We start from the raw sequence: 21,044 nt of genomic DNA on the forward strand, positions 1-21,044 counted from the left end.
AAGAGTAGTTTAAAAAATAGATGAAGACAACAAAACAGACCCCTTTGTGGGCCCCATAGGACCTTGCCCTCAACTTGGATCAACAACAGTGGACAATGTTCCATCCTCTGAAGAGAGGCTGGACAACATACTCTATGCTACACCTGAGGAAGATGGGTCCTGATATTGGGGAGGCTTGGAATGTTCCTACTCATGACCACAGAATGTGAGCTCAGATCTACAGGGATGCAGAGGTCACATAGGCTCCTAAGCTGAATATGGGCCCCAGATCAGATCAAATTGATGGGGTTTGCAGTCAACAATATTTATACACCTTTCCCATATTTGGGAGCTACTCTCTTCCCTGATCCAGCTTTCTGGTCCTTTTTCCAGCCATGACATCACCTCCCAGACAATAACTAAGATCCACCTGCATATCAGATTTCAGACTCAGGGGAAAAAAAAACCAAACTAGTATAGCCACAGGCCCTTTGGAATATAGCTAGGATGTGCCTACAAGCTATCTACAGAATGGAGATCCCCCAACTCTTCATCCGCACTACTCCAGCCTTCAGCTTCATGATCAGTCAACAAAATGTTTGGCTTTATATGTTAACTGTCTTTTCAGCCACCAGGTTCCAGATGCTGGCATGATACCAACCAGACGTCCCTGGACAGACAACCCCACTAATGTGTCCTGGAGCTCTGATCCCCAGAGCCCCATCCCATTAAGGAAAGAGAGAGGCAGGCTGGGAGTATGAATCGACCTGTCAATGCCCATGTTCAGCGGGGAAGCAATTACAGAGGCCAGACCTTCCACCTTCTGCATCCCACAATGACCCTGGGTCCATACTCCCAGAGGGTTAAAGAATAAGAAAGCTATCAGGGGAGAGGATGGAATACAGAGTTCTGGTGGTGGGAAGTGTGTGGAGTTGTACTCCTCTTATCCTATGGGTTTGTCAGTGTTTCTTTTTTTTTTTTTTTAATTTTTTTTTTTAATTTTTTTTTTTAAATTTTTTATTTAAGAAAGGATTAGTGAACAAAGGCATAAGGTAGGAGGGGTACAACTCCACACAATTCCCACCACCCAATCCCCATAACCCATCCTCTCCCATGATAGCCTTCAGTGTTTCTTTTTTATAAAAAATAAAAAAAGAAAAGAAAGAAATAGACTTGAAGGTGGGGTAGGTAGCATAATGATTACATAGAGACTCATACTTGAGGCTCCAAAGTCCCAGTTTCTATCTCCCTGCACAACCATAAACCAGAACTGAGCAGTGCTCTGGAAGAGAGAGAGAGAGAGAGAGAGAGAGAGACTCTGAGAGAGAGAGAGAGAGAGAGAAAATATGATAGTTATGCAAAATGATGATGGTTATTCAAAATGACTCTCATGCTTGAGGCTCCAAAATCCCAGGTTCAATCCCCACACCATCATAAGCCAGAGCTGAGCAGTGCTCTGTAAAAATAAAATAACCTGGATGTCAGGCAGTAGCGCAGTGGGTTAAGCACACATGGCACAAAGCGCAAAGACCGGTGGAAGGATCCTGGTTTGAGTCCCCTGTAGGGGAGTCACTTCACAGGCAGTGAAGCATGTCTGCAGGTGTCTATCTTTCTCTCCCCCTCTGTCTTCCCCTCCTCTCTCCATTTCTCTCTGTTGCTTCACGGGAGGGGGGATGGGAGGGATGGGACACAGTCATTTGGTGGTGGGAATGGTGTTTATGTACACTCCTATAAATTTGTAGTCATATAAATCACTATTTAAGTAATTTGAGAGGGGAAAATTGATTGAATGTCTCAAACTTTTTAAATCACAGACTGAGTCTTATTAATACATAGGCTGAGTCTTTGATATGTTGACTCTCTTAAAAGTTTAGACCAGGGAGAACAGAAGCAACTGGTGGCACGGCTATATGCAAATAATGTCAAAGGACATAAATTACAGTGATGTTGTGTATGATACGGCAAATCCTAACAAAGGGATACTTCAAAGTTAATCCAATTACCAAATAATGTGATTATAGTAATAACTTTCTATTGTCTTCTTAAACCCTAAGACAGCAGGAACCTCCCACTTCCTCTTTAGAGCCTATATTTCCTCCCAGTCCTGGAACCTCTGGGGTGGGACTCACTTTCCTGCATGCTTCTCTCAATTCATACCAAATAATATTGCATCCGATCATCCCAACCTAATCAACACAAGGAGTATCACTTCAGTGTGCTTCACTTCAGACTGTGTCCAGAGACATCAGGCGTGGAATGTCAACCCTTCACACTCATTACTCGGGTGAGACCTTCCCTTTCATAATATTCTCAAATTCCATTCCAGGAGGTTCACTTCCTAATAAAATCCCAAAACCTAGATATAGACCAGTTCCTGTAAGATAGAGCATATGTTCACATGTATCCATAAATTAGGGCAAAATATATACCTGAAAGCAAAATTACACAATAGTCTGTAGTGAGTCAGTATAAAGTTCATAATGAAATAGTGTCTACTTAGACTTAGATACCCTCCTCACCTACTTCCTATTACAGTTCTCTCACCCCAAATCTAACCTCATCAAAGCAAGGACTGCAAAAGCTGAATAAGGGCAAGAGACTGGCATACTTTAACGATGACTCTGTAGTCACTATCAGGCCACCCCATCAGCTGGGGCCCTATTCGAGGAGTCCTGAGATTCCCAAACAGACATGATGGGCCTAGATCTCAAATAAATCCCTCTATACATTGTTACTGGTCATTCCTATCAGGAACAACACAATAGACCCCTTTGCGGCCCCCCATAGGACCTTGCCCTCAACTTGGATCAACAATGGTAGAGAATGTTTCATCCTCCGAAGGGAGGCTGGACAACATACTCTGTGCTACACCTGAGGAAGATGGGTCCTGATATTGGGGAGGCTTGGAATGTTCCTATTTATGACCACAGAATGTGAGCTCAGATCTACAGGGATGCAGAGGACACAAAGGCTAAGCTGAATATAGGCTCCAGATCAGATCAAATTGATGGGGTTTACAATCAACAATATTTATACACGTTTCCCATATTTGGGAGCTACTCTTTTCCCTGATCCAGCTTTCTGGTCCTTTTTCTAGCCGTGACATCATCTCCCCAGACAATAATTAGGGCCCATCTGCATATCAGATTTCAGGCTCAGGCAAACAAACAAACAAACAAACCACTAGTATAGCCACAGGCCCTTTGGAATATAACTAAAATATGCCCACTAGCTATCTACAAAATGGAGGGCCCCCCAGCTCTTCATCTGCACTATTCCAGCTTTTAGGTCCATGATTGATCAACAATTTGTTTGGCTTTGTATATTAACTCTATTTTCAACCACCAGGTTCCAGATGCTGGCATGATGCCAACCAGACTAACCCTGGACAGACAACCCCACTAATGTGTCCTGGAGCCCGCTTCCCCAGAACCCTTCCCCACTAGGGAAAGAGAGAGGCAGGCTGGGATTATGGATCAACCTGTCAACGCCCATGTTCAGCGGAGAAACAATTACATAAGCCAGACCTTCCACTTTCTGCACCCCACAATAACCTTGGGTCCATACTCCCAGAGGGTTAAAGAACAGGAAAGCTATCAGGCGAGGGCATGGGATACAGAATTCTGACGGTGGGAATTGTGTGAAGCTGTAACCCTCTTATCCTATGCCTTAGTCAATGTTTCCTTTTTATAAATAAATAAATAAATAAGTAAATAAATAAAATAACATAGCTAAAGAGAGGATTTGGGGGTGGATGTCTTTTCCATTCAAAACTTTGACTATATTCTGTTTTTTAATTTTTATTTAATTAATTAATTAATTTATTCCCTTTTGTTGCCCTTGTTGTTTTTTATTGTTGTTGTAGTTATTATTGTTGTTGTTGATGTTGTCATTGTTGTTGGGTAGGACAGGGAGAAATGGAGAGAGGAGGGGAAGACAGAGAGGGGGAGAGAAAGATAGACACCTACATACCTGCTTCATCGCTTGTGAAGAGACTGCCCAGCTACGGGAGCCAGGGCTTGAACCAGGATCTTTATGCCAGTCCTTGCGCTTTGCACCACCTGCGCTTAACGCACTGAGCTACAGCCCGACTCCCACTTTGAATATATTCTGTCATACCTTTCTGGACTTTTTTTTAAAGGTTTGTCTATTTATTTATTTTTAAAGGCTTATTTATTTATTTATTATTATTATTTTAAATAATTTATTTCTTTATTGGGGAATTAATGCTTTACATTCAACAGTAAATACAATAGATTGTACATGCATAACATTCCCCAGATTCCCATTTAACAATACAACCCCCCACTATGTCATTCATCATCTTTCATGGACCTGTATTCTCCCAACCAACCCACCCACCCCAGAGTCTTTTACTTTGGTGTAATACGCCAATTCCATTTCAGGTTCGACTTGTGTTTTCTTTTCTAATCTTGTTTTTCAACTTCGGCCTGAGAGTGAGATCATCCCGTATTCATCCTTCAGTTTCTGACTTATTTCACTCAACATGATTTTTTCAAGGTCCATCCAAGATCGGCTGAAAACGGTGAAGTCACCATTTTTTACAGCTGAGTAGTATTCCATTGTGTATAGATACCACAACTTGCTCAGCCACTCATCTGTTGTTGGACACCTGGGTTGCTTCCAGGTTTTGGCTATTACAAATTGTGCTGCCAAGAACATATGTGTACACAGATCTTTTTGGATGGATGTGTTGGGTTCCTTAGGATATATCCCCAGGAGAGGAATTGCAGGGTCATAGGGTAGGTCCATTTCTAGCCTTCTGAGAGTTCTCCAGACTGTTCTCCACAGAGGTTGGACCAATTGACATTCCCACCAGCAGTGTTGGAGGGTTCCTTTGACCCCACATCCTTTCCAGCATTTGCTGCTGTTACCTTTTCTGGTGTATGACATTCTCACAGGAGTGAAGTGATATCTCATTGTTGTCTTGATTTGCATTTCTCTGACAATCAGAGACTTGGAGCATTTTTTCATGTGTTTCTCAGCCTTTTGGATCTCTTCTGTGGTGAATATTCTGTCCATGTCCTCCCCCCGTTTTTGGATGGGGTTATTTGTTGTCTTGTTGTTGAGTCTGGCAAGCTCTTTATATATGTTGGTTATTAAACTCTTATCTGATGTATGGCATGTAAAGATCTTCTCCCATTCTGTGAGGGGTCTCTTGGTTTGGGTAGTGGTTTCTTTTGCTGTGAAGAAGCTTTTGAATTTGATATAGTCCCATAGGTTTATACTTGCCTTAGTCTTCCTTGTAATTGGATTCGTTTCATTGAAAATGTCTTTAAAATTTATGCGAAAAAAAGTTCTGCCAATATTTTCCTCTAAGTATCTGATAGTTTGTGGTCTAACATCCAAGTCCTTGATCCACTTGGAATTTACTTTTGTATTTGGTGAAATACAGTGATTCAGTTTCATTCTTCTGCATGTTTCAACCCATTGTTTCCAACACCATTTGTTGAAGAGACTCTGCTTTCCCCATGTAATAGTCTGGGCCCCTTTGTCAAAGATTAGATGTCCATATGTGTGGGGCCTCATTTCTGGGCTCTCAATTCTATTCCACTGGTCAGTGTGTCTGTTCATGTTCCAGTACCAAGCAGTTTTGATGACAATGGCCCTATAATACAGTTGGAGATCTGGTAGTGTGATGCCTCCGGTTCTGTTCTTTCTTCTCAAGATTGTTTTGGCAATTCTAGGTCTTTTCTGGTTCCAGATAAACATTTGTAGCATTTTTTCTATTCTCCTAAAGAATATGCTTGGGATCTTGATGGGGATAGCATTAAATTTGTAGATGGCTCTGGGTAGTATATTCATTTTGATGATGTTAATTCTTCCAACCCATGAACATGGAATATCTTTCCACTTCTTTGTGTCTTTTTCAATTTATTTGAGTAGTGACTCATAATTTTCAGTATACAAGTCTTTCACTTCTTTGGTTAGATTTACTCCTAGATATTTTATTGTTTTTGTTGCTATAGAAAAAGGAACTGATTTCTGGATTTCAATTTCTTCTAACTTAGTGTTTGCATAGAGGAATGCCACTGACTTTTGAATGTTAATTTTATAGCCTGACACCTTACTGTATTGCCTGATGATTTCCAAAAGCTTCTTGCTGGATTCCTTAGGTTTTTCCATGTATACTATCATGTCATCTGCAAATAAGGAGAGTTTGACTTCTTCTCTTCCAATCTGTATCCCTTTAATTCCTTGCTCCTGCCTGATTGCTATGGCAAGAACTTCCAACACTATGTTGAATAGTAATGGTGATAGTGGGCATCCCTGTCTAATACCTGATCTGAGTGGAAATGCTTCCAGTTTTTCACCATTGAGTATGATGTTGGCTGTAGGTTTGCTATATATAGACTCCACTATCTTCAGGAATTTTCCATCTATTCCCATTTTTTGTAGTGTTTTGATCATAAAGGGATGTTGTATTTTGTCAAAGGCTTTCTCTGCATCTATTGATATGACCATGTGGTCTTTGGTCTTGCTTTTGTTGATGTGGTGGATCACATTGATTGATTTACATATATTAAACCAACCTTGCATGCCTGGGATAAACCCCACTTAGTCATGATGGGCAATCTTTTTGATATACTGCTGTTACCGGTTGGCTAGAATTTTGTTCAATATTTTTGCATCTATGTTCATCAGAGATATTGGTCTGTAGTTTTCTTTTTTGGTTGTGTCCCTGTCTGCTTTTGGTATCAGGGTGATGTTGGCTTCATAGAAGCTGGAAGGGAGTATTCCAGTGTCTTCAATCTTCTGGAAGACTTTTAAAAGTAGAGGTATTAGTTCTTCTTTGAAAGTTTTGTAGAATTCATTTGTAAAACCATCTGGTCCAGGACTTTTATTTTTGGGAAGATTTTAGATAACTGTTTCAATTTCATTAGCTGTGATGGGCCTGTCCATGTTATCCACTTCCTCTTTATTTAGTTTTGGAAGTTGGTAGGTATCTAGGAAATCATTCATTTCTTCCAGGTTCTCTAGCTTGGTGGCATATAGTTGTTCATAGAAGCCTCGCATGATATGTTGAATTTCAGCAGTGTCTGTTGTGATATCTCCTCTTTCATTTACTATCCGATTTATTTGGTTCTTCTCCCTTTTTTGTTTTGTGAGTCTGGCTAAAGGCTTGTCGATTTTGTTTACTCTTTCGAAGAACCAACATTTACTTTCTTTTTTTTTTTAATTTTTTATTTAAGAAAGGATTAGTGAACAAAAGCATAAGGTAGGAGGGGTACAACTCCACACAATTCCCAACACCCAATCCCCATAACACACCCCCTCCCATGGTAACTTTCCCATTCTCTATCCCTCTGGGAGCATGGACCCAGGGTCGTTGAGGGTTGCAGAAGGTAGAAGATCTGGCTTCTGTAATTGCTTCCCCGCTGAACATGGGCATTGACTGGTCGGTCCATACCCCCAGTCTGCCTCTCTCTTTCCCTAGTAGGGTGTGACTCTGGGGAAGCTGAGCTCCAGGACACATTGGTGGGGTCTTCAATCCAGGGAAGCCTAGCCAGCATCCTGGTGGCATCTGGAACCTGGTGATTGAAAAGAGAGTTAACATATGAAGCCAAACAATTTGTTGAGCAATCCCAACATTTACTTTCATTGGTCTTTTGTATGGTTTTCCTATTCTCAATGTTATTTATTTCTTCCCTAACTTTAGTGATTTCTGTCCTTCTGGTTGCTTTAGGATTCCTTTGTTGTTCTTGTTCTAGGTCTTTAAGATGTGCAATCAGGCTGTTTATTTGTGCCTTTTCTTGTTTCCTAATGTGTGCTTGTATAGCTATGAACTTCCCTCTTAGGACTGCTTTAGCTGTGTCCCAAATATTTTGATAGCTTGTGTCTTCATTTTCATTGAACTCTCGAAACATTTTGATTTCTTCCTTGATTTCCTCTTTGACCCAGAAGTTGTTAAGAAGTGTACTGTTGAGCTTCCACATTTTGGGACTGTTACTAATCTTTTGTTGATTGTTACGTGTTAGTTTAATTCCACTGTGGTCTGAGAAGATGCTTGGGATGATTTCAGTGCTCTTGAATTGCCTGATGCTGTCTTTGTGGCCTAACATATGGTTTATCCTTGAGAATGATCCATGTGGATTTAAGTAAAATGTGTATTCCAGTTTCTTGGGATGAATGACTCTGAAAATGTCCAATAGTTCTAGTTTATCTATCTCTTCATTTAGCTCCCTTATGTCTTTACTGATTTTCTTCCTGGATGATCTGTCAAGTTGAGATAGTGTGGTGTTGAAGTCCCCTACTATGATTGTGTTACTGTTAATATATTGCTGTAGCTCTTTCAGTAGAAGTTTGATGTATTTAGATGGCTTCTCATTGGGTGCATAGATATTAATAATTGTTAAGTCCTCTTGATTGACTGATCCTCTGAGCATTAAGTAGTGTCCATTCCTATCTTTTTTAATTTTATCTATTTTCAAGTCTATCATGTCAGATATGAGAATAGCTGTTCCTGCCCTTTTTTGTGGGCCATTGGCTTGTATGATAGTTTTCCATCCTTTCACTTTAAGTCTGTGTTTGTCTTGTTGAGTTAGGTGAGTTTCCTGTAGACAACATATTGTTGGGTTGTGTTTTCTGATCCATCTTCCTACTCTGTGTCTTTTAATAGGTGAATTCAGGCCATTGACATTTATTGATATCAAAGATTGAAGATATTTTAACGCCATTCTTGAAGAGTTTTAGAGTGTTTTGATATATGTCTTATTTGTGGTAGTCTGGTTGTTTATAGGAGACCTTTCAGAACTTCTTTCAGGGCAGGCTTGGTGATGGTTGCTTCCTTCAACTGTTGCTTGTCTGAGAAGGTTTTGATGCTTCCATCTTGTCTGAATGACAGTCTAGCAGGATATAGTATTCTTGGCTGAAAGCCTTTCTCATTGAGCACTCGAATCTTGCCATTCTCTTCTGGCCTGTAGTGTTTGTATGGAGAAGTCTGCTGCTAATCTTATGGGTTTTCCTTTGTAGGTGACTCTTTGTTTTTCTCTTGCAGCCTTGAGGGTTCTTTCTTTATCCTTATTCCTTTCCATTCTAAGTATGACATGTCTTGGTGTCTTTAGGTCTGGGTTAATTCTGTTTGGGACCCTCTGGGCTTCTTGAATCTTTATGTCTTTGGTGTTGTCTAGACTAGAGAAATTTTCAGCTATTATGGCCTGGAGAATGCTTTCTTCCTCTCCTTCTCTTTCTTCCTCAGGTAAGCCAATAATGCGTATATTGTTTCTTTTGAAGTCATCCCATAGGACTCTGTTGTTGTTTTCAGCATCTCTTAATCTCTTTTTGAGACCTCTTACTTCTTTTTTTAGTTGTCTCTAATTCATCCTCAATCTTGCCAATTCTGTCTTCAGCCTCATAGATTATATTCTCTCTGCCCTCTACTGCTTTCTGGAGTTCATCTATTTTGTTGCCCTGCTCTGATACTGTTTTAGCTTGTTCAGCTAGTTGCCTTCTTAGCTCAGAGATTTCAGCTTTCAGCTCTCTAATAACCATGAGATAATTAGAATTTTCTTCCATATTCTCATTTGTTGTTCCTGCATTTCTGATTACAATTTTTTCAAATTCTTTACTCACTCCTGTTATTATTTCCTTAGCTAATGTTTGGATGTTGAACTCGTTGTTTTGTGCTTCACCCTCTGGAGGACTTTTAGCTGGACTCTTGTCCTGGTTTGAGTCCAATATTTTTTATTGTTGTTTTAAACATTTTATATATTATGTTATGAGTTCCCTTTATCAGTACTTTTCAAATTATTGATCACTATTGCCTGGATTGACTTGTGTCTAAGTAATTTAATTAAAGGTTTTACCGTGGTGGAAGTTAACAGTTTTTTCAATCCCTGAGTTGGAGCTCAGTGGTGTAAAAGCTTCTTTTTTTTTTTTTTTCTTTTTTCTTCTCTGTAGGCTATGGGAGCTTGAGGGCTTTTAAACTATCAATAGGCTTCTTAGCTTAATCACTGACTCCTGACCAAGAGATAAAGCAGGGTGTGGCAGAGATAATCCAGTGGTTATGCAGAGAGACTTTCACAGCCCCTCAGCTATGCCATGGAGGTATAGGTCTTCTCCTGAGTTTCCAGGTTAGATCTCTGTCCCCTGGTGTCCCTCCATGTTGCTGCTCCAGATTCTGAGGGTAGTAGCAATGGAGACTCAGAGTTGCACTTGGTGAGTCTCTGGGGAGTCCTTTCCTCCCTTCAGCTGTCCCCTTGTTGTGGAGCAGACTGGAGGTGGTGTCTCCACTGATAAACTGTTGAACTGTTAGCAGTCACTTAATCTCTCCTTAGGCCCCTCTCTCCTCTCTGTCACCAGCCACGCGTGTTTGTACTCACGGGTGATTTACTGGGTTCCTGTGGTCATTCTAGTCCTGTCTTGTTTCAGTCCGGGTGGTCTCCTTTGGTATTCCTAGTTGATCCGGGAGGGGAGAGGAGAGGAGAGAACGCGATCTGCTGCTCGTAGCTCCGCCTCCGGAAGTCGAATCTATTTATTATTATTTTTAAATATTTTATTTGTTTGTTTATTTATTCCCTCTTGTTTTTTATTGTTGTTGTAGTTATTATTGTTGTTGTTGATGTCATCATTTTTGTTGGATAGGACAGAGAGAGGAGGGGAAGACAGAGAAGGCGAGAGAAAGATAGACAACTGCAAACCTGCTTCACTGCCTGTGAAGCGACTCCCCTACAGGTGGGGAGCCGGGGGCTGGAACTGGGATTCTTCCACCTGTCCTTGCACTTCGTGCCTCCTGCGCTTAACCTGCTGCACTACCGCCCAACTCCCGGTTTGCTTATTTATTAATAAGAAAGAGAGTGGGAGAGAAATGGAACATTACTTTGGCACCTGCTGTGCTGGGGTTCTAACTCTGAACCTCATGCTTTTAAGTCCAAGTCCTAGGCACCATGCTACTTCCTAGGCCACTGGAAAATTTTTGACTATTATTTCCTCAAATAAGAGTTCTGTCCTTTTCTCTCTTCTCCTTCTGGTACCCCTGTGATGAGAATGTTCCTTTTTTATTTTGTTCCACAATTCTCTTGTATTATTTTTATCTGTTTAAATTATTTTAAAAACATTTATTTTATTTATTGTACATGAAAGAGAAAGTTTCATGTGAGAAAAAGAGATGAGTTCTCCATTTTCTGTGATTGGGGAGAGCAACAGCCTTGTTCCCCCCCCCCCCCCCATCCTTACAGCTCTTCAGTTTCTGCTGGTGCTGTTGTGGAACTGTAGCAGTGGGTTTAGAGTGCCAGGATTTTGGCATAGTCTATTCACCCTCCAGACCAGTGTCCTGTACTTTACAGATCTCTTCAGCTTATTTGTTGCCACAGTGCAGGGTGTATGTCTGCTTAGGAAAGAGCACTATTCTGAGTCTTGATGCCTGAATGTTGACCTTTTTGTCTCTCATATAGAAAGGCAGAGTCATGGCACATCTGGTAGAGCACACAGGTCACCATATGTGAAGACCCAACTTCAATTCTTTGTCTTCACCTGTCAATAGGGAGGAGTGGGAGAGCAGTGTTTCTCCTCTCTGTCTCTGTCTTTAAATTTTTATTATCTTCATTTATTGGATAGAGACAGCTAGAAATCAATAGGGTAGGGGGAGACAGAGAGGGAGGGAGAAAGAGAGAAACCTACAGCATTGCTTCACCACTCACAAATCTTTCCCTTGCAGGTAGGAACTGGGAGCTTGAACCCTAGTCCTTGCACATTGTAAGATGTGCACTCAACCAGGTGTGCCACCATCTGGCTCCCTCTTTCTCTCTCTTTATGTCTCTACCTCTCACCCTCTATCAAAAAAAAAAAGGGGTGGTGGGCAGTGGCTCACCTGATTAAGCGCATATAGTACTAAGTGCAAGGACCCATACAAAGATCCAGGTTCAAGCCGCCGCTCTCCACCTGCAAGGGGAAAGCTTCATCAGTAGTGAAGCAGGTCTGCAGGTGTCTATCTTTCTCTCTCCTTCTCTTTCTCCACCCTCCTCCCTCAGTTTCTCTCTGTCTTATCCAATAAAGTGGCCACCAGGAGCAGTGGATTTGTAGTGCCAGCACTGAGTCCCAGTAATAACCCTGGAGGCAAAAAAGAAAAAAAAAAGGAAAAGGAAAAGATGGGGCCACTAGGATTAGTGGGCCATGCAAATACTAAACCATAGCAATAACACTGGTGGCAAAACAAACAAGAAAACAGAAAGTCTGTTTCTATGTACATTTTTTCTGTGTATTGCTATGCCTTGTGCTGAATACACACAAGAAAAGGAAAGACACATAGACCCCCATATTATTCTTCCTTCTTGTCCCCAATCCCACCCAATTTAAATTTTTTACTAGTCAGACCATAGCACTGCTCCACTATCCATTGAGTTGCCCTTGTTTTACCTTTGCTTCCCTTACATTGTTCTTAGGTGTTCTGGGGGCTGAACCCAGGGCCTCATGCATATAAGGTGCTGAACCACCTCTCTGGTCCTACTAACTTTCATCACTTGGTGGAAGTCTGCCATATTTTCTCCCATAAAATTAGTATCTTTCCTTTTCTAACTCGCAGGTATCTTGTGAGGAAAGGCTCAGAAGGCTATTACTTTGAATCAAAGTGTGAAAACTGTCCACAAAGAAAGTCAGGTGTACATAAACCAACACAAATAATTTGGGATACATTGATGGGTGTCAAGAGTACTGGGAAGTGTGAGGGATTAGTATGAAGGGTGTCCAGGTTGCCTTCAAATGCTAAAGATGTGGTTTGTCACCACCACTGAGAGTGAGGATGGTTCAACTGCTGGGTAAAATCTTCAAGGAAACATTATAGGCAGCCAGGGAGGTGGTGCAGTGAACTCTCCAGCATAAGGTTATGAGTCTAATCTCTGGCATTGCATGTGCCAGTTACTTCTTCTCTCTCATTAATAAATAATGAAATAAATATTTTGGGGGGCCTGGGGCCCGGTGATGGTGCTGTACCAGGTACACATGTTACTGTGTGCAACGACCCAGGTTCAAGCCCCTGGTCCCCACCTGCAGAAGGGAAGCTTTGTGAGTGGTGAAGCAGGTAGCAGTGCTGCACGTGTCTCTCTCTTTTTGCCTCCAGGGCTATTGTTGGGGCTCGGTGCTTTTTTTCGTTTTATTGGATCGACAGAAACTGAGAGAGGAGGGGGACATAGAGAGGGAGAAACACAGACACCTCAAGACTTGCTTCATCACTTGTAAAGCATCCTCCTGCAGGTGAGGAGCCGGCGGGCTTGATCCCCGATCCTTGCTGGGGTCCTTGCGCTTAGTACTATGTGCGCTTAACCCAGTGCAACACCGTTCGACACCCCTACATACCTCTCTCCATCTCTCCCTTCCCTCTCGATGTCTCTTTGTCTCTATCCAATAAATAAATAAGTAAAAATTCAGTTATTATATATATTTGCCTCCTGGGTTATTGCTGGGGCTTGGTGCTGGCACTATGCATCCACTGCTCCTAGCAGCCATTTTTCCATTTCTCTATTGGATAAGGCAGAGAGAAATTGAGAGAGGATGGGGAAGAAGAGAGGGAGAAAGACAGACACCTGCACACCTGCTTCACCGCTCGTGAAGCGACAACCCCCCCCCCCCCGCGTAGGTGGGGAGCCGGGGGCTCAAACCCGGATCCATGCTTGCTTCCTCGCGCTTCGTATTATGTGTGCTTAACCGGGTGCGCCACCGCCCGGCCCCAAAAAATATCTTTAAAAGATATAGACTCCAGAAGGTTTCCTCAAATCACTGACAGTCCCTCAAAGCCTCTGACAGCGCCACTGTGGAAACCATTCGGTTAGGGGAACGCCATCTGACTCTTAAGAGTTCAGAGTAGCGACGCCAATTGACAGCTGTGTGAAGAAGGAAGCCCAGGTGACCGAACTGCAGGCGCGGACCTCAGTGCGCAGGCGCCTGGAGGAGGCGTGGGGCGTGGCCGCAACGCGTGGGCGTGGCCGCGGCGCGCAGGCGTGCTGGCGGCGAGTCCCTGTGGCTCGGGATGGAGGGTGAGTGAGTAAACAAGCCGGGGCTGGGCGGTGGGGCCGGACCTCGGCACCTCGCCACCCCGGGCCGCAGGGAGGGGGAGGCAAAAGGCTGGGAGAGCTGGAAGGAAGCCGAGGGGTGCACCGCCTGCCCCGCGGACTATAGCTGATTGCCCCTCCCAGTTAGAAGTGGGGGAGCGGGGGCATGGGGCGAGGGAGCCGCGGGCGAGGAGCTGGTCTGCAGCGGGAGGTGGAGGCGGTGTGCCCGGAGGGGGCGCGGCGGGGGCGGGCCCGGCCGGGCGGACCCGTCTCCCGCGATCGTGGGCTGTGTCGGTGGGCGGGAGCCCGGGCGGCTGGAGCGCGGTGGGCGGTGGCACCTATGGGGGCCCAGATCGAGCTGGACTCCCGGGAGCTGGGGTTATGCTTCGGGAGTCGAGCTCGGAGGTTGAGCTGGCGCTGACTTTCCGGGGCGGTGGCGGGGTGCGGGGAGGAGTGGGGGTGCTGGGGGCGGGGCCAGTGGTTACCACTAGCAAGACCGGAACTAGGCTGGGGCGGGTGAGGCACTTAACTCTCTGGGTCCTGCGGGTGAAGCCTCCTTCGATCTTAGGTCCTAGTTGCCTCGCTCCCCTGCTCCTGTCCAGGCCCTATGAGGCTTTTCTGCAGATTCGATCTGACGCCAGTCCCTGCTCATCCCAGATTCCTCTCCAGGATACGGTGATAAAAAGGAGAGCATATTGAAGCAAAGACAGTGCCTCTTAGGAAATGTGGGACAGACATTTCAGTAAAAGGGGACTACTGAGAAATCGTTTGGGATGGAGGAAAGGGACGTAGAAGGGGTGTTGGTACCATCGGTCAGCACACTGTGGTAGTGCAGTATTTAGAGTGGACTTGTGACAGGTGAGTGGCCTGGGGTGGGGAGTCTAAAGGTGGAGGGCTGAGGAAGAAGGAAAGGTGTGTGCTAGGATGGTGATCAAAGTGTGGGTCTCTACCTTTGCTGCCGTGATATAGAAAACACTGAATAAAGTTTGCAGATGGAGAAGGTGCTGACTTTGTTCATGGTTTATGTAAGAACTTGTCTCTTTCAAGCCTCAGAGTCCCTAGGGCTGTTATGGTGTGACACTGATTTAAAAAAAAAAGAGATTGCTTACATAGACAGAATGTGTTAGCAGATAAGTCTTTTCCACACATTTATAATAAAGTAGGGCCATTTATAAAAATGTACTAACACTATTCCTGTCAAGGTTTATGCCAAGTGTGTGCATCACAGACTGTGAATTAATCCCCCCACAGCAGGGATGTTTGCCATCTTTATTCACTGGTAAACACCCTAAACATCCAAAATGGTACTAGGTACAGTAGGCTCTCATGCTTATTTGTGGAATAAAAATCTTGAATGTTGGTGGGGAAGTAGCTCAACCTGTTACAGCACCAGCTTGTATGCCTGAGGTCCCAGAAGCTTCAGGTTAGGTCCCTGATACCACCGTATGCCAGAGCTGAGCAGTGCTCTGATCCTTGCTCATAATAAATAATAATAAATGCATAAACATATCTCTGGAAGTGGGGAGATATGGGCTCTTGTTGACCATTTTTAGGCTGTATTTATCTACCCACATAGTTGACATAATGTGAATGTTGATGAGATTTATCACTGCCAGAATACCAGAATGATTTGTGTATTTACTAAAGCTCTGTAGAGGTAGCTTTATTTCTGCCATTCATCTTCCAACTGCATCATGAACTGAAAAGGAAAGAATAAGAGAAAAAAATTAAATTTACTGTGTCGTAAATCTCTGAAGCTTTACTTAGACTACTGCTTAAGCTAACTATTGTAAAAGAGAAAGTGGTAAAGAAAGACACGACCTTGCCTTCAAGATACATATGTCTGCAAAATAATACTTTTATGCAGATAAAAAAAAAACATAGTTTGGGATTTTCATATTGTGATCTCTAGATTCAAGAATATTGTTCCATAATTTGATAATAATAGTTACTGTTATTACTTATTTTACCACCAGGGTTATCCTGGGGTGTGGTGCCTGCATGACAACTCCACCACTGGAAATGTCTTTTTTTTTTTCTTATAGAGACAGAGAAACAGAGAGGGGGTAGGAAAGAGAGAGGAGACACCTGCAGCACTGAAACTTCCCTCCCTGCAGGTGTGGATTGGGCTTGAACCTAGTTCCTCATACATGGTAGCATGTGCATGCTACTGGGTGTGCCACCAGTGCTGCTGGTATCTTTCATTCATATATATATATGCTACTGGTAAAGTAGAAGTGCGGGTAGTCGGGTGGTAGCGCAATGGATTAAGCGCAGGTGGCAACAAAGCACTAGGACCAGCGTAAGGATCCTGGTTTGAGCCCCTGGCTCCCCACCTGCAGAGGAGTCCCATCACAGGCCGTGAAGCAGGTTTGCAGGTGTCTGTCTTTCTCTCACCCTCTCTGTCTTCCTCTTCTCTCTCCATTTCTCTCTGTCCTATCCAACAATGATGACATCAATAACAACAATAAAACAACAAGGGCAACAAAAGGGAATAAATAAATATTAAAAAAAAGAGTAAAAGTGTGTTGGCACCAAGCACCTGCAATATCACTAGTGCCCCCCCCAAAAAAAAGTAGGACTAGAGAAATGACTTACCAGATAGGGTGCCTGCCTTGCCATAAATATGACCCAGCATCAGACCTCAGCTATGGCACCACAGCAAACTCCAGTGCTGTTGTCTGTCCATCTGAATGAAAAACCAGCCTAGAGCAATAAAGTCCAAAACATATCACAATCCTGGATCCCAGCAAAATAAATAAATAAGGAAGGAAGAGAAATGGTGCCATTTGTATGAAGGAAATTCTAATCTGCTTAATCTTTTTTTTTAAAAAAAACTTTTTTAAAATATATATTTATTTATTTTCCCTTTTGTTGCCCTTGTTGTTATTTAGATAGGACAGAGAGAAATGGAGAGAGGAGAGGAAGACAGAGGAGGGAGAGAAAGACAGACACCTGCAGACCTACTTCACCGTCTGTGAAGCGACTCCCCTGCAGGTGGGGAGCCGGGGGCTCGAACCGGATCCTTCTGCCATCCTTGAGCTTTGCGCCACGTGCGCTTAACCCGCTGCGCTACCGCCTGACTCCCAAGAAACTTTTTTTTTATACTTTATTTTATTTTTTTTTCCTCCAGGGTTATTGCTGGGCTCGGTGCCTGCACCATGAATCCACCGCTCCTGGAGGCCACTTTTTCCTCCTTTTGTTGCCCTTGTTGTAGCCTCGTTGTGGTTATTATTATTACCATTGTTGATGCTGTTCGTTGTTGGTTAGGACAGAGAGAAATGGAGAGAGGAGGGGAAGACAGAGAGGGGGAGAGAAAGACAGACACCTGCAGACCTGCTTCACCGCCTGTGAAGCGACTCCCCTGCAGGTGGGGAGCTGGGGGCTCGAACCGGGATCCTTACGCCGGTCCCTGCGCTCTGCGCCACGTGCGCTCAACCCACTGTGCCACCGCCCGACCCCCACTTTATTATTTTGTTGAGAGAGATGCAGAGAAAGAGACAGACAGAAACACCAGAGCACTGCTCAGCTCTGGCTTATGGTGGAGCAGGGGACTGAACCTGGGGTTTTGGAGCCTCAGTCATGAGAGGCTCTTTGCATAACCATTATGCTATCTCCCCTGCCCAATCTTCTTTTTTTTTTTTTTTTAACTTAACACCTTAGCACTCTGGAATTCAAGGTCTTAGATTTTGTTTTTGTTGTTTAACTCACTTGCACCAGAGACGTAATATTTAACTCATAGGGAATTCTGTTTTTAAGGTTCTGAACCACTTGATTGAGTTAGCAGTAAACACAGTAAATCTGTCTGCTTATTTGCTATTCCTGCCCTTTTTGTTTACCCTCTAAATTTAACATAGCATTACATCAATCCATTTGGTTCTTCAAATGAAGCATCTAGACATAGGCCTCTCAAAACCTGTATGTATGAATTACTATAATAATCACAGTCTGATTTTGTCAATAACCATAGTTTGTATCTTGATGTTTTCTTGTCTGTGTTCTCATTTTTTAAATAATTAATTTTTCCTTTTTAATGTTCATTTATTTATTCCCTTTTGTTGCCCTTGTTTTGTGTTATAGTTATTATTATTGTCATTGTTGTTGGATAGGACAGAGAAATGGAGAGAGATGGGAAAGTCAGAGAGGGAGAAAGATAGACACCTGCTGACCTGCTTCACTGCTTGTGAAGTGACTCCCCTGCAGGTGGGGAGTCTGGGGCTCGAACCAGGGTCCTTACACCAGTCTTTGCGCTTTGCCAGTCCTTGCGCTTTGCGCCACATGCTCTTAACCAGCTGCGGTACCGCCCGACTCCCAGTGTTCGCATTTTGTACAGGGGAAAGAAAGCAGGTCTTTTATAAAAGCTTCTTTAGTAGGGTTGGGCAGTAGCGCAGTGGGTTAAGGGTTAAGCGCACATGCTGTGAAACGCAAGGACAGAGGGCACAAGGATCCTTGCTCGAGCCTGGGCTCCCCACCTACAGGGGGTCACTTAACAAGTGGTGAAGCAGGTCTGCAGGTGTCTATCTTTATCTCCTGCTGTCTACCCCACCTCTCCACTTCTCTCTGTCCTATCCAACAACAACGATATAAATAACAACAATAATAATAACCACAACAACGATAAAAAAAAACAAGGGCAACAAAAGGGAAAAAAATAGCCTCCAGGAGCAGTGGATTAGTAGTGTAGACACTGAGTCCCAGCAATAACCCTGGAGGCAAAAAAAAAAAAAAAGCTTCCTTAGGAAAAATAGTAAATTTTATTTTGACTGTAGCTTCTTTATAAATTTCCTTCAGGAAGCCAAAATGTTTAATGGAATAAATAGAATTAGGGGCAGAGGGTAGATAGCATAATGGTTATGCAAACAGACTCGTGCCTGAGTCTCAGAAGTCCCAGGTTCAGTCCCCCGCACCACCATAAGCCAGAGCTGAACAGTACTCTGGTTAAAAAAAAAAAAAAAAAGAGTAGAATTAGTTCTCTAGGAAGCTTAACTAGTCAATACAGAATAAAAACACAAACTCGGGGGCCGGAGGTAGCAGCGGGTTAAGTGAACGTGGCACAAAGTGCAAGCATGGGCTTAAGGATCCCAGTTTGAACCCTTGGCTCCCCACCTGCAGGGGGTCACTTCACAAGTGGTGAAGCAGGTCTGCAGGTGTCTATCTTTCTCTCATCCTCTGTCTCCCCTCCTCTCTCGATTTCTCTTTGTCCTATCCAATAACAACATCAGTGGCAAAAACAATGAGGACAACAACAAGGGCAACCAAATGGGAAAAAATATCCTCCAGGAGCAGTGGATTTGTAGTGTAGGCACCGAGCCCCAGCAATAACCTTGGAGGAAAAAAAAGTAAAATAAAATACAATAAAATAAAATAAAATAAAAGCAAGTGCTCCAGGAGGTGGTGCATTGGATAAAGCATTGGACTTTCAAGTATGAGGTCCTAAGTTAAATCCCCGCAGCACATGTACCAGGGTGATGCCTGGTTCTTTCTCTCTCCTTCTATGTTTCTCACTAATAAATAAATAAAATATTAAAAAAAAAACTGTGTGTGCAGTGCACACACACTGGGAATTGAGCCCAAAGCTTCATATATAAGAAGCATGTACTTTACCACTGAATACATTCCCAGCCCCAGATTTTATTTTATTTCATTTTATTTTTTATCTTTATTTATTTGTTGGATAGAGACAGCCAGAAACTGAGAGGGTAGGAGGACATAGAGATGGAGAGAGACAGACATCAGCTCTGCAGCTCTGCTTCACCACTCGCAAAGTTTCCCCCCTGCCCGTGGGGACCAGGGGCTTGAACCTGGGTCTTTGCACATTGTAACATGTGCACTCAACCAGGTGCACCACCACCCAGAACCCTTAGCCCCAGATTTTATTTAATTAGTTTTTAAATGTACTTATTATTTGTTCTTTCTCTAATGTAATCAGTGGACAAGTAGTGAAGCAGGGCTGCAGGTATCTCTCTGTCTCTCCCCCTCTCTATCTCACCCTCCCCTCTCAGTTCCTCTCTGTCTCTATCCAATAATAAGTAGAAAATAAGTACAAAATAATAAATAATAGATGGGCCTACTAACTGAGTCTAGAAATTATTTCAGAAAAGCACTGTAATTTTGATCATTGTGTGACTATATATGCTCAGATTACTGGAAGGACAGAATCAATAAAATTAAAACCCCTCCTCAATGGCTTTAAGTATTATTGGATCCTACTGAGTGCATTAGGGTCTAAATATGTTCCCATGACTTAGTAAAACTGCTATCTGGGGGCCAGAGGATAGGGCAGCCGGGCAGCAGGTAAAGTGCACATGGCGTGAAGCACAAGGACTGGCGGAAGGATCCAGGTTGGAGCCCCACCAGCACGGGGGTTACTTCACAGAGATCTTCAAGTGTCTGTCTTTCTCTCCCCCTCTGTCTTCCCTTTCTGTCTTGATCTCTCTCTGTTCTATCTAACAACAGCAGTGGCAACAATAACAAGGGCAACAAAATGGGAAATAGGGCATTGGATTCATAGTGCAGGCACTGAGCCCCAGTGATAACCCTGGAGACAAAAAACAAACAAACCAAAAACACCAAAAAAACTTCTATCTGTTCTTTTTTTAAATAAAAAACCGGCAATTTCTTTGCTTTTGTGTCTTGCTGCTCCTCTGAAGAACAGAAGGCACGTCCTAAGAACCTGTACTTCTCCTGTACTACATAAGGTATGTAGAGTGTGTTACAGTAGGCACTTCTTTAAAATTTAACCTTCATTCTGCTGCCAAGAAAGAAATAATTTGTAGTTTTATTTATTTCCAAATATTTTGCTGCTGGTTTAAAGATGAGATTATGCTCTTGTGATGTGTGACCTTTATTGGTAGTCACATGGGAGATTTAGATAATTTGGCAGCTACAGTTTTGTAATGTGGGTGGATCTTTCCATAAAGCTCTTTGATATTAACTTGATTCGTGCTGAATATTTCTCTTCGTTATCATGGTGAATAGGTTTCCAAATTTCCAAATAATGTAATTTCCTAATCTCAATGGGAAAACTTCTTGAATACTAAATTGAAAACAAGGTACCAGAGA

General features: G+C 43.1%; 1 protein-coding gene across 1 annotated transcript in view; it reads left to right on the forward strand.

Moving 5' to 3' along the window:
• Positions 1–20,356: 20,356 nt before the first annotated feature.
• Positions 20,357–21,044, forward strand: part of EZH1 (enhancer of zeste 1 polycomb repressive complex 2 subunit) — a 45,021-nt gene continuing 44,333 nt past the window's right edge. The window contains exon 1 of the mRNA XM_060203456.1: positions 20,357–20,680. The gene's annotated coding sequence lies outside the window, so the exon portion shown is untranslated. The remainder of the gene's footprint in view (positions 20,681–21,044) is intronic.

This window comes from Erinaceus europaeus, chromosome 12, assembly GCF_950295315.1.
Source record: "Erinaceus europaeus chromosome 12, mEriEur2.1, whole genome shotgun sequence".
NCBI lineage: Eukaryota > Metazoa > Chordata > Mammalia > Eulipotyphla > Erinaceidae > Erinaceus > Erinaceus europaeus.